Below are 13337 nucleotides of genomic sequence, written 5' to 3' on the forward strand. Positions count from 1 at the left end.
CAGTAACTCACTGAGTCTCAGTTTCCTCACCAGTAAAACAGGCTCTCCTTAAGGGCTTTTTAATTCATTCTTTCAACAAATATTTATGGAAAGCTTACTATATATAGGTCAGGCATTGTTCTGGATACAAGGATACAGCAATGATCAAAATAAGCACACACATTTAAAAATAAAAAATCCCTGTCCTCCTGGAGCTCCGAGGTCTCCACATTACACAACTCTGAGAAATCCCCACCAATCATGTCCATATTCTCGGTAAAGGCAGAACTCAGAATGCACAGTGAATGGTACCTCCTGTAGTTAGGCAAAGCAAGAGGCCCTAGAAGAGGAAGATGAAAACTAAACAAAATGAGTAAATGATACAATATGGTAGAAGAAGATAAGCGTTATGGGGAAGAAAATATTGCTGGGTAAGCAACTTAAAGAAGAGAGAGCTCTTAGGAGGCTCAAATAAGAATGTGAAGCTAAGCTTAGCATGGTGCCAGGCACATAATAAGCACTCCATAAATGGTAGCAATTATTATTACCCCATGATAGCCTCCAAAAAAAAAACTACAATGTAGTAGAAGCATCCATCTTTCACAGATGAAGGAAGAGAGGCATAGATGGGACGTGACTTAGCCAAAGTCACTAGCATTCAAACATAGGCTCTCTGAGACCAGATTGTGATGATGCAAATGCTTGAGTACTCCTGCATTCTACTAAAGAGATTCAACCCATTTCACATGCACTTCAGTAGAATAAGATTTTTTCTATTAAAAAAAAATGAAATCAAGCACTATAGGGTTGCTGAGCACAGGAATTACACATATTAAGGTTATTAATATGTTTATCCCCTCAGTTTGATATTTTCACAAATTTCTCAGTCTCACATTTGCCTATTTCTGAGTGTATAATAAATGATTGGATTTGGGTTCAGAAATCAGTCCATCTCCATCCACTGAGGCTTCCCAGAAAGGGTGGCATTTGGGTCTCCTCAGACAGGCCTGGGGCCAGGAGGTAGAGAGGAGACAGGATATTCTTATAGAGCAAACAGTAGGAGTTAAGCCTGCTGATGGGAAGGCATAGGATCTGCTGAGAGAAAGCATAGGGAGAAGTTGGGGAGGTGAATCACAAGGCTTACTACAACTTCATATCCAGAGATAGAAAGTCACAGAGTTGCTAGTACTGTCCCACAACCAGCGACATCACCCTCTTGCCTTACCTTTCTCAGGGGCATGCTCAGTCCCTCTAAGATTCCCCTTGGAGCCATTTTAAAACAACAAAAGCCATACACGTTACCTGAGAAAAATGTGCTCAGAGATTAGTATCCTTGCCTCAAGCATAGACTCTCAAAGGCAAAAAGAGTTAAGTACCACAATCTTGGGACATGACAGACTAGATTCCCTGCCTGGCTCTGCTATTGGAGTTCTGAGAAATGGCACAAGTGACCTGACCTCCTTGCTTTAACCCACTGAAGGCCAGAACCAGTACGTGTCAGCTATTCTCATCGTTATTAAAATTTCAAATATTTCCCGGAGATTCATGTATTAGGGCATTGAGCCACAGAAATAACATAAAAGACTATATGAAACTGAAGTGAAGGGCTCTTAGGTGGCTCAGTCGATTAAACATCTGCCTTGAGCTCAGGTCATGATTCCAGGGTCCTGGGATTGAACCTCACATTGGGGTCTCTGTTTGGTAGGGAATCTGCTTCTCCCTCTACCCCTCCCCTCCTGCGAGAGATCTCTTTCATGCTCTGTCTCACTCTCTCAGATAAATAAATAAAATCTTTTTAAAAAAAGAAAAGAAAAGAATCAAGTGAAGTATGGTATGGAGTTATGTGCTGAGCAGCAAAAGAAGCTGGATTTTGGTGTAAGACTGATAGTGATTAAAATTCCAGTTCTAGGGCAGCCTGGGTGGCTCAGCAGTTTAGCGCCACCTTCAGCCCAGGGCATGATCCTGGAGACCCGGGATGGAGTCCCATGTCCAGTTCCCTGCATGGAGCCTGCTTCTCCCTCTGCCTGTGTCTCTGCCTCTCTTTCTCTCTGTGTGTTTCATGAATAAATAAATAAAATCTTTTTTAAAAAAATTCCAGTTCTACCACTTATCACCTTATGGGGGGGCCCTAACTCATTTCTGTGCTTCACTGAGCCTCAATCCAGTTTCCTCATCTGTAAAATGGTGGTGATGTTACTCACAGCACAGAATCCAGGTGATCATGAACTTAGAGTGCCTGGCACATAGCAGAGGTCCCACAGATGTAACTTCTTTCTTAGGGCTTAACCATGCTGGGCCTAGGATCAGAGTTGGAGCTCCACTGATCCCTGGGTCAAGAGCAGAAAGAGAGGAGAAAGAAGAAAAGGGTTATATCCCCTGCAAATACATCACTACAGAGAGTGAACCCACATCATCCAGAATCTTCCTTTCCCAAGAGGAGGTAGTACAACCTGGACAGGAACCTTAGTAGGATGCCCTCAACTTTTTTCCTCCAATACTCTCCACGGCTCACCTACTTTCCAGCTGCTCTTCTGCAACACTCTCCTCTACATTGCCACTTCTTTGTTATAGGAGAACCAACTCCCATTCCTGATGATTACCCTTTACAAGGTAGTAACAGAACAAGATTTCTCCAAAAATAAGTGTGCTATGTAACTGGGAAGGGGCTCTACTATGTCATTTGATCTGTGCCACCCCCAACAATGGGAATACCCCCTGGAAGGGTATATTCCATTTATCTCAGGCTCATTTCCTAAGTTCTTTTAGCTATTCTTGAGTTATACTAATAGCTAGTATTTATCAAGCCCTCATTCCATCCAGGCAGTGGGCCAAGTACTTTACATAGATTTTATCATTGATTTCTTTCTACAATCCAATGGGTCAGTTCTATAATCGTCCTTGTTTTACAGATGGGAAAAACAGAGGCACAAGAGCAATGAAACAATTTTCAATATCACACAACTAGCTACTAACTGAATCATATTCTTTTTTTTTTTTTTCCGAATCATATTCAAACCCAGGTCTGATCAATATGGGAGCCCAAGGACTTAACTAACTACCACACAATTCTATACCAGAACAGTCATTGTAGGAATAACTGTCAGAAGAAGAGGAATTTAGGTTTAAACTTAAGGAGGGGATCCCTGGGTGGCTCAGCGGTTTAGCGCCTGCCTTTGGCCCAGAGCGCGATTCTGGAGTCCCGGGATCGAGTCCCGCGTTGGGGGTTCGAGTCCCGCGTTGGGCTCCCAGCATAGAGCTCTGATTCTCCCTCCTCCTGTGTCTCTGCCTCTCTCTCTATCATAAATAAATAAATAAATCTTTAAAAAAAAAAAAAACTTAAGGAAAACTGGGACACCTAGGTGGCTCAGTGGTTGAGCCTTTGCCGTCATCAGCTCAGGGAGTGATCCCAGATTCCCCGGATGGAGTCCCACATTGGGCTCCTTGCATGGAGCCTGCTTCTTCTCCCTCTGCCTATGTCTCTGCCTCTCTCTCTGTGGGTCTCTCATGAATAAACAAATAAAATCTTAAAAAAAAAAATTAAGGAAAACATGTCAAAATGGCTACTGATGAGGCTCAAATTACAATTACAGCTGAATAACACAAAACTCACTGAACTGGTTTCTTTTCCTGGTTAGGGGGGAAAGAAAAAAAAGACTCTACTTGGAGGAAGAGTGACCAGAAAAGTTTTGGGTTTAAGGCAATTGGGGGGGGGGGGGTCAAATATGAAACCCTCCCAAGATAACTAGTAAGAGTTGACACTTTCTGTGACATTCTCCAATGCTATCAACTACTGCATCCTTAGCTGGCTCAGTGAATAATTCTTGCCTTCAATCCCTGCTCTGCAAAATGAAAACAACCACAGAACTCAGCTAGTTAGTGCCAGGACTGCATACAATTAATAGTGGCAATGACAACATGCCATGCATGTATATGCTGGTTTATATTTTATAAAGCCCTTTCATATCATTCATCTTATTTGGGCCCCACAATAACCCTAGGGGAGAGTGCAAGTGGCCTGTTTTTAATCCGCATTTGAGGAAATGAGTGTATAAGTGGCAGCTTTGATGGAAGAATTATTTTACAACCTCAAGTATAAGGATGGCTTTCCCGTGTCACAAAACCTCTAAGCCATAAAAGCCTGACAGTCAACTACATAACAATTTTTTCAAAATTCTGCCTGGCCAAAACCACCATAAGCAAAGTGAAAGACAAACCGTAAATTGAAGAACAATACTCACAACACCAATGATAGGCCAAGGACTAATTTCCCTAATATACAAAAACATACAATTCCAATAAATACTTGCATGCGAATGCTCATAGCTACACTGTTCACGAGAGCCAAAAGGTGGAAACAATCCAAATGGCCATCAACAGGTAAATGGAAAAATGAAACATGGTCTATTCATACAACGGAATATTATTCAGCCATAAAAAGAAATGAAGTACTGATACATGCTACAATATGAATGAATCTTGAAAACATTATGCTGAGTGCAAGAAGCCAGACACAAAAGGTCACATATTGTACAAGTCCATTTATATGAAATATCCAGACTAGATAAACCCACAGAGATGGAAAGCAGATGAGTGGCTCCCAGGGGCTGGCAGGTGGGGCATAGAGAGTGACTGCTTAATGGATACAGGGTCTCTTTGGAGGGGATGGAAATGTTTTGGAACTAGAAAGAGGTGATGATTCTACAATCCTATGAATGCCACTGAATACACTTAATTTTTTTTAAGATTTTATTTATTCATTCATGAGAGACACAGAGAGATAGAGAGGCAGAGACGCAGGTTGAGGGAGAAGCAGGCTTCCTGCAAGAAGCCCGATGTGGGACTCAATCCCAGATCCCAGGATCACGACCTGAGCCAAAGGCAGACACTCAACTGCTGAGCCACCCAGGCATCCCTGAATTGTACACTTTACAATACATAACAGTGATTGTGTTATGGGCATTTCACTGCAATAAAAAGTGAATACTTAAAGAAAAGTTCCTTCAAATCCAGTGAAGAAATAAGTAAAGGATATAACACTTCACAGAAAGGGAAAAACCTATTGATTGTTTTTCATTCATAATGTTGTTCATTCACAATGAACATAAATCAGGTATGGCTAGATCCAGGGGGCCCTAACAATGTCAACAGAACACTGTATGTCTTTCTCTAACTCTTCATTCTGCTTTCCTGCAGGGTGGCAGGCTCTCCAAGTAAGATGACAAAGGTGGCCCCAACAGCTCCAGGCTCACATTCCCCCAGCTTGGCAATTCCAGCATGGAAGGCAAAGTCTTTCCCAAGAGTTCTAGCAAAAGTCCCAGGAATAGCCAACTGGCCCTGGGTGGGATGCATGGCTATCCAAGAACCAATCACTGTGGCCAGAGGGGTAGAATGTTCTGCTTGGCCAGGCCTGGATCGTGGGCTTGTCCCTGGAACTGTGGGATGGCATCAGTCCCAATCCACATGGCCCAATAGATTCCCAAAGAAGGACCAAGGTGCTATTCCAGAAGAAGGAGGAATGGATTCTAGATGAACAAAATCAATATGTGTCTGCTATGGAAAGGATGTAGGGGGAAAAAAGGAAGGGGAATTCACAGAAGAGATCCATGTTAAATGTAATCACCCTGGCCATTCTCCCCATTCCTAACTCACTCACTCACTCACTCCTCCCCAGAGGAGAAACAGGGACTTAGCCGATTGGTGAACTTGAAAGGAGGGACTGAATTTGCCCCTTCATCTTCTCTTTTTGGAAGTCCCTGCTTACAGGAAGGATACATTCTGCTATGCTCTTTTGACTTGCAGTAAGAGGAGCAGGGCAAGCTCTGCCCTGTCCCCCTGTGGAGGATACCTGTGGTGGCCACAACTAGCTGGGAGAGTCTAATTCAGATATAGAGAGTTAACTCCCCTCTTTGGATATTCGTCTAAACCATGTTATCCAATCTAGTTTTATCACAAATAAAGCTTATGTTGTTGTTTGGTTGGTTTTTTTTTTTAAGATTTTATTTATTTATTCATGAGAGAGACAAAAAGGCAGAGACACAGGCAGAGGGAGAAGCAGGCTCCTCACAGGGAGCCCAATGCAAGACTTCATCCCAGGACCCCTGGATCATAACCTGAGCAGAAAGCAGACGCTCAACCACTGAGCCACCCAGGCATCCCAAAGCTTATGTTTTAAGAAGCAGAATAATAATAAGTTTTTGGAGCTGGGCTGAAGCCTGGCCTTGCCACCTACTAGCTGTGTGACCTTGGGCAAATTGCTGGCTGGCACCTAGTAAGTGCCTCACATGTGTTTGTTAAATAAATACAGACTCTCCATCTGTTTGCTTTATCTACTTCTTAGTTGGTTCAAAACTTGAAAGGGGTAGAAAAGGGTATGATATGGGGCGTCTGGATGGCTCAGTTATTTAAGTGTCCATCTCCTGATTTCAGCTCAGGTCATGATCTCAGGGTTGTGAGATTGATCCTCATGTCAGGCTTAGCACTCAGTGTGGAGTTTACTTGAGATTTAGTCTCTCCTGACTCCTAACAAGGGGTAGTGGAAGGAGAGGTGGGTGGGGGGATGGGGTAACTGGATGATGGGCACTGAGGAGGGCATTTGATGGGATGAGTACTGGGTGTTATACTATATGTTGACAAATCAAACTCCAATAAAAAAAAAATACAAAAAAAAAAAAGAGATTTAGTCTCTCTCTCTCTCCCTCTGCCCTTCCCCTCCCTCTGTCTCACTAAATAAATAAAATCTTAAAAAAAAAAAGGGGGATGTGTGTATGTATGATATATTGACCCCATGAAAGTCTAACACCAAAGAATCTGTACCTTCTTAAGTTTTTAAATTCTAAAGTATGAGGTCACTCAGCAACGCGGTCATGGGTGCTTTGTCATGGGGCCAAGAGTCTTAGTCTTTTCAAGCTGCTATAGCAAAATGCCACAGCCTGTGTGGTTTATAAACAACAAACATTTATTTCTCACGGTTCTGGAGGCTGGAAGTTCAAGATAAGCATGCCAGTGTAGTTGGGTAAGGGTCTTCTGGGTCACACACTTCTCATTGTATCCTCACAAGGCAGAAGAAATTAGGGAGCTCTCTCAGGTTTTTCTCTTTTCTTTTAAAATGTATTTATTTGGGATCCCTGGGTGGCGCAGCGGTTTGGCGCCTGCCTTTGGCCCAGGGCGCGATCCTGGAGACCCGGGATCGAATCCCACATCAGGCTCCCGGTGCATGGAGCCTGCTTCTCCCTCCGCCTGTGTCTCTGCCTCTCTCTCTCTCTCTCTCTCTCTCTCTCTCTCTCTCTGTGACTATCATAAATAAATAAAAATTTAAAAAAAATTAAAATGTATTTATTTTAGAAAGAGAGAGATTGAGAGTGGAGCAAGGGAGAGGCAGAGGGAAAGAAGCTCAAGTAGACTCCCTACCAAGCAGGGAGCCTAGTGTGGGGCTCAATTTCATGACTCTGAGGTCATGACCTGAGCCAAAATCAAGAGTCAGACACTCAGTGGACTAAGCCACCCAGGCAGCCCATCATCTCTCTTTTATAAGGGCACTCATTCTACTCATAAAGCCTCCACCCTTATGACCTAATCATTTCCTAAAGGCTCCACCTCCTAACAGTATTACACGGAGTGTTAGAATTCCAACATGTATATTTTGGGGGAACACAAACATTCAGACCACAGCACCAAGCTATAATGATTCGGGCCACATCTTAGAGACCGATAGATGCCTGCCCAAGTTACAAGTCCTCAAGATCAGAGAGAAGGCAAAGATGTAATACAGGAGACCATGAAACAAGAGCATGGGGGAAAAATTCCAGGATCAGGACAAAGGACCAACTTGAGACTCTCAGAGTCTTAACTGCCTCATCTCTGCCATGAGAGAATAATATGACTTCTTAGGGTTCTTGGAAGCATTAAGTGAGATAATGAATGAGAAGGCTTATCATATGGCTATGAGGAATTATCAAAGTGCCCACTGAGCCTGTGTATGCAGTTAATGAGTATGTCCTGACCACCTTAGATGCCCTTCATCTCTTGCTGGGAGAAGTAGAAGATGATGTGACTTGATCAGGATCTTATAACTCATAACTTTTAGAGCTGGGCTCTAAACCTCAGTCATCTGACTCTACTACAGTCATGCAGGCCATAAACTGCCAATAAATTCCTAAGAGACCTAGAGATCAGGGCAGGAAATGGAGAACATCAAATTCTCACCTTGTCTCAGTGTTATGGACTGAAGGTTGTATACCCCCTCCAAATTCCCATGTTGAAGTCCTAAGCCACAATGTGATAGTGTTTGAAGGTGGGGCCTTTGGGAGGTGATTAGGATAATATGAGGTCATGAGAGCGGGATTTCATGACCCTGCTCTCATGACCGGGATTACTGCCTTACGAAAAGAGAGCTTGCACGTGGCCTCCCTCTACCTTCTCTCCCTCTCTCCTTCCATCACTTCATTCATTCTTCCTCCCCTCTGACATGTGAGGATACAGTGGGAAGGATTCAGTGGCTTCCATCTGCAAGCCAGGAAGAAGGCTCTCACCAGCATCCAACCACGCTGATCCCCTGATCTTGGGACTTCCAGCCTCCAAAACTGTGAAAACACAAACATCTATTTTTTAAGCCACCCAGTCTGTTGTATTTGTTATGGCAGCCTGAGTTAAGATACTTAGGGTAGGGATGCCTGGGTGGCTCAGCGGTTGGGTGTCTGCCTTTGGCCCAGGGCATGATCCTGGAGACCCGGGATCTAGTCCTGCATCAGGCTCCCTACATGGAGCCTGCTTCTCTCTCTGCTTGTGTCTCTGCCTCTCTCTGTGTGTGTCTCTCATGAATAAATAAAATCTTAAAAAAAAAAAAAAAAAAGATACTTAGGGTAGAAAGCCCAGAGGATGATTAACTTAAAATAATAATAATAATAATAGGGAAAAGAAGGTATAGGGAAAGAAAGTAGCTATATCAAAGGTCATCAAAGGATATGAATTGAAGATTTTTACCTCATATACCTACTCACTCAATAAATACATCTTAAGCACTTCTCATGAGCTAAGCATATGAAGAAGTAGACACAATCACAAACCAAACAGACACAGTCTCAACTGTCATGGAGATCTTAGTTTAATGGAAGAGACAGGTAAACAAGCAATTATAATTCTTTTTTTTTTTTTAAGATTTTATTTATTTATTCATGATAGTCACACACAGAGAGAGAGAGAGGCAGAGACACAGGCAGAGGGAGAAGCAGGCTCCATGCACCGGGAGCCCGACGTGGGACTCGATCCAGGGTCTCCCGGATCGCGCCCTGGGCCAAAGGCAGGCACTAAACCGCTGCGCCACCCAGGGATCCCAAGCAATTATAATTCAATGTGGTAGAGAAATACAGGGTTCCATGAAACCTGATACTACGGGCATTTAATCTGGGCTTAGAGAACTAAGAGACAGCTTCTCAGAAGCAGAAAGTTCTAAGCTGGGCCTGGGAAGATGGAGAGCTGGAGATAGCAAGTCCAAGAAAGGAAAGTGCTCTGGATAGAGGAGCAGCATGAGCTGGGGGATGATAATCAGTGTAGCTAGAGCCCAAGCTGAAGGCAGAGCACGGGGGAGATGATACTGGACAGAGATGTGGGCCAGAGAGTGAAGAGCCTCCTGAGCAACAGTAAGGAGTTTGGAGTTTGGTTGAGGTTCAAGCGGGCACCCCCGAAGGGAACTGACCTCATCAGATTCGTGATTTCAGAAAAGGTGACTCCAGTAGCAGTTGGAAATGAGACTAGAATAAGCAAGACAAGTGGGGTAGAGGAAAGGCTGTTACCATCGTTTAGAGAGACACAAAGGCAAGTGAGACAAGGTAACACCAAGTGCAGCTGTACTGTGAGGATGGGGTACTTTACGGGGTTAGCTGCTGCCCTTTTGTTCCTGATACCAAAGGCTGTTTCTTTCTTTTTTTTTTTTAATATTTTATTTATTTATTCATAAAAGACACAGAGAGAGAAAGAGAGGCAGAGACACAGGCACAGGGAGAAGCAGGCTCCATGCAGGGAGCCCAGTGTGGGACTGGATCCTGGGCCTCCAGGATCAGGCCGTGGGCCGAAGGCAGTGCTAAACTGCTGAGCTACCCGGGCTGCCCAAAGGCTCAGTTTCTTTTACTTGGACAGCTTTAGTAGGTCCTTCCTGGTCCTCAGCCTCCACTCTTGCCTCCTGACAATCCATGATCAATGTAGGGGCCAGAATGTGCTTTTAACATGTAAATCAGATCATGACAGTTTGCTGGTAAAAATCCGGCAGTGGCTTCCCACCACTTAGAATTAAATGCATATTCTTCCCCATGATCCCATGTGATTGGGCTTCTTCTTGCTTCTGGCTTCATTTCATACCGCTGTCTCTCTGGTTCCCTACTCTAAGCCACAGTGGCTTTCTTATACTTCTAGAATGCTATTCACTCAGCTCCTTCCAGGGTCTTGGCCAAGCATCACCTTCTCAAAGAAGCCCACCCAGGCCTATTAAAGGGCAACTCAAGCCCACTCATCTGTTTTATTTTCTTCATGCTATCACTACATCTGAAATTATCTTATTTATGTATATGTTTGTTCACCTAATGACAGCCTCCATACCCTCCACATCCTACCCACACTAGACATGTGTGTCTGATAGAACTTTCTGCAGTGGTAGAAATGTTCTGTACCTGGAATGTCCAATACAATAGCCAATAGCCTATTGAGCACTTGAAATGTGGCTGAAGAACTGAACTTTTTTAGATTTTATTTATTTATTTATTTATTTATTTATTTATTTATTTAAGAGAGAAAGTGAGAACACAAGCAGAGGGGAGGGGTAGAGGGAGAAGCAGACACCTTGTAGAGCAGGGAGCCTGATGCAGGACTCAACCCCAGGATCCTGGGATCATAACCTGAGCCAAAGGCAGACACTTAACCACCAGTTAACCACTTAACCACTGAGCCACCCAGGTGCCCAAGAACTGAATTTTTTTTTAAGGTTTTATTTTTTTATTTATCCATGAGAGACAGAGAGAGAGAGAGAGAGAGAGAGAAGCAGAGACACAGGCAGAGGGAAAAGCAGGCTCCATGCAGGGAGCCTGATGCAGGACTTGATCTCAGGTCTCCAAGGATCACACCCTGGGCTGAAGGCAGTGCTAAACTGCTGAGCCACCCGGGCTGCCCAAGAACTGAATTTTTCATTTGATTTCATTTTCATGAGTTTCAATTTAAATTCAGTGGTTATTGTATGGGACAGAGCATCTCTAGACCATAAGCTCTAAGAAGGCAGGAACCATGTTTGTCACTACGTTCCTGTGCCTTCAATAGCATTTGACATTCAATAGGTGCTCAATAAATAATTCTTGAGTGAATAGACAAAGATATGAACAGATGAACAACAAAATCTTTTCTGACCTCCTCTTGGCTCTGCTCTCCACCTCTCACTAGAGGCCCTGGGGCCTCCCTCCACCCAGTGGAGCAGGGTTTGTTTGCTGCAGTGACCTCAGGCATTTGGCAGAAACACCAGGTGCCAGGGCAGCAGAATCAATTACTCCCTCCATTGCACTCCATTTGGAGCCAAACACCCCCTGTGAGGAGGTGGGATGGTAATGAGGCCTTACCAGTCCCCAGTAAATACTGCAGCTGTTTCCTATACAGTCATTTGGGCTTTATGGAATGTGGAAGTGGCTCGGCCCATAAATCCATGTGAATCGCTTTATTTGTCTATTTCTCCTCCTCCTCCTCCTCTCTTGTCTAATGTTGGAAGGCACTAGGAGGGAGAACCAAGTCAGTATCAGGTCAAGAGGCTGAATTCAATTAAAGTCTTATTTGGACCCAATCTCTTTTAGGAAATGAAATCAGCATTGGGCTGAATAATATATTTTTTTGCAAGTTAGGGTCCCTCCTGGGCTCCATTTAGGCAGAAAGATAATTCAGAACAGACATTCGGTCTGGTCTTATTTCTACACAGCAAGGATTAGGACATCTACGTTATCCCATGGCAATAAGACAAAGTTATACTTCTCCCTGTAATCACCCCAAATGATGACTGAGAAAGATATGGCTTCTAAGACCTCTGGAAAACATGCTTCACTTTGTTAATTGTGCTCTGGATTAGATGGCAAAGAAGCAGATATAGATGCTGTGACAGAGAACAAACATTGGTTTATGAGACGGGACAAACTGAGATCCACTGTGCCAAGGTGGCTCAAGTTGAGCTTCCCTGAGAATCCATGTCATGCATGGCCAATGGATGCTATAAGGCACCTGGTTTCCAGGAGCATCAAAGGAAGCATTTGGGCCTGCCCTGAGAGGCTCATACAGTAGGATGACAGAAAGTATGACTACTGTATACTCCACGGTGCATGTTCTAGAACTGCCAGTCATGTGGTCTGAGATGCTTCAGGAAGAGAGTTATATTTTCTCTGCAGTTTAGAAATTGTCCTTTACTGGGAGAAGCCTCTGTGTTACAGCAGAGGACAAGAGGTATATCACCCCATATGCTATCTGGACAATAGCCAGACTCCAGAGTAGTGAATGTTTTGAAAATTATAATAATAGTAATAATAGTTACCATTCAGGAAGCCCCAACAATGCCAGCTTCTGTGCAAAGCCATTTTCCACATTACCTCAACGAATCCCACAACTCTAGGATAGCTATAGCTATCCCCATTTTACAGGGTAAAAACAGGGAGAACTCAAAGAAGTCATCTGCCTTGTTGAAGAGACCCATGTGGAAGGAACTGAGAGTTACCTCTGACCAAGAGGCAACAAGGAACTGAGGCCCTCAGTCCAACAACCTATGAGGAACTGAATTCTGCCAACAATCACGAGTCAACTTAGAAACAGATCCACTATGGACTGAATTGTGCTCCCCAAAATTCATATGTTGAAGCCCTACCTGCCAAAGTGCTTGTATTTGGAGATGGGGCCTTTGGGAGGTAATTAGGTTTCGATGAGCTGATGATAGTGGGGCCCTCATGATGGAATTAATAGCCTTATGAGAGACCAGAAAACTTGTTCTCTTTCTCTCTCCATCGTGTGAGGACAAAACAAAAGGTGGCTGTCTGCAAGCCAGGGAGAAAGATCTCACCCGAGCCTACCATGCTGATCTTGGACTTCTAGCCTCCAGAACTGGGAAGACATAAATGCCAGTTGTTTATGTCACCCAGTTTGTGATACTTTGTCATATGACAGCCCAAGCTAATAGAAAACCTTCCCCTGTTGAGTCTTCATGTAAGACCATGTAAGACCTCAGCACCAGCTGACATCTCAACCATAGCCTTGTAAGCCTGAATTGCAGCCTAAAGCAGAGGAGTCAGAGAATCCAAGCCTGAATTTTTTTTTTAAAGATTTTATTTATTTCAGAGAGAGAATAAGAGAGGAAA

At 43.8% G+C, this 13337-nt stretch overlaps 1 protein-coding gene across 2 annotated transcripts in view; it reads right to left on the bottom strand.

The window, feature by feature from the left end:
* The window catches only part of SRGAP3 (SLIT-ROBO Rho GTPase activating protein 3), a 317794-nt gene that overhangs the window by 255999 nt on the left and 48458 nt on the right, over positions 1 to 13337 (bottom strand). Inside the window, exon 2 of one of the 2 annotated variants that reach the window (XM_041761597.1) lies at positions 2181 to 2306. The exons of the other annotated variant lie outside the window; for it this stretch is intronic. The gene's annotated coding sequence lies outside the window, so the exon portion shown is untranslated. The remainder of the gene's footprint in view (positions 1 to 2180; positions 2307 to 13337) is intronic. 2 annotated transcript variants of the gene reach the window in all.

This window comes from Vulpes lagopus, chromosome 7 (genome assembly GCF_018345385.1).
Source record: "Vulpes lagopus strain Blue_001 chromosome 7, ASM1834538v1, whole genome shotgun sequence".
NCBI lineage: Eukaryota > Metazoa > Chordata > Mammalia > Carnivora > Canidae > Vulpes > Vulpes lagopus.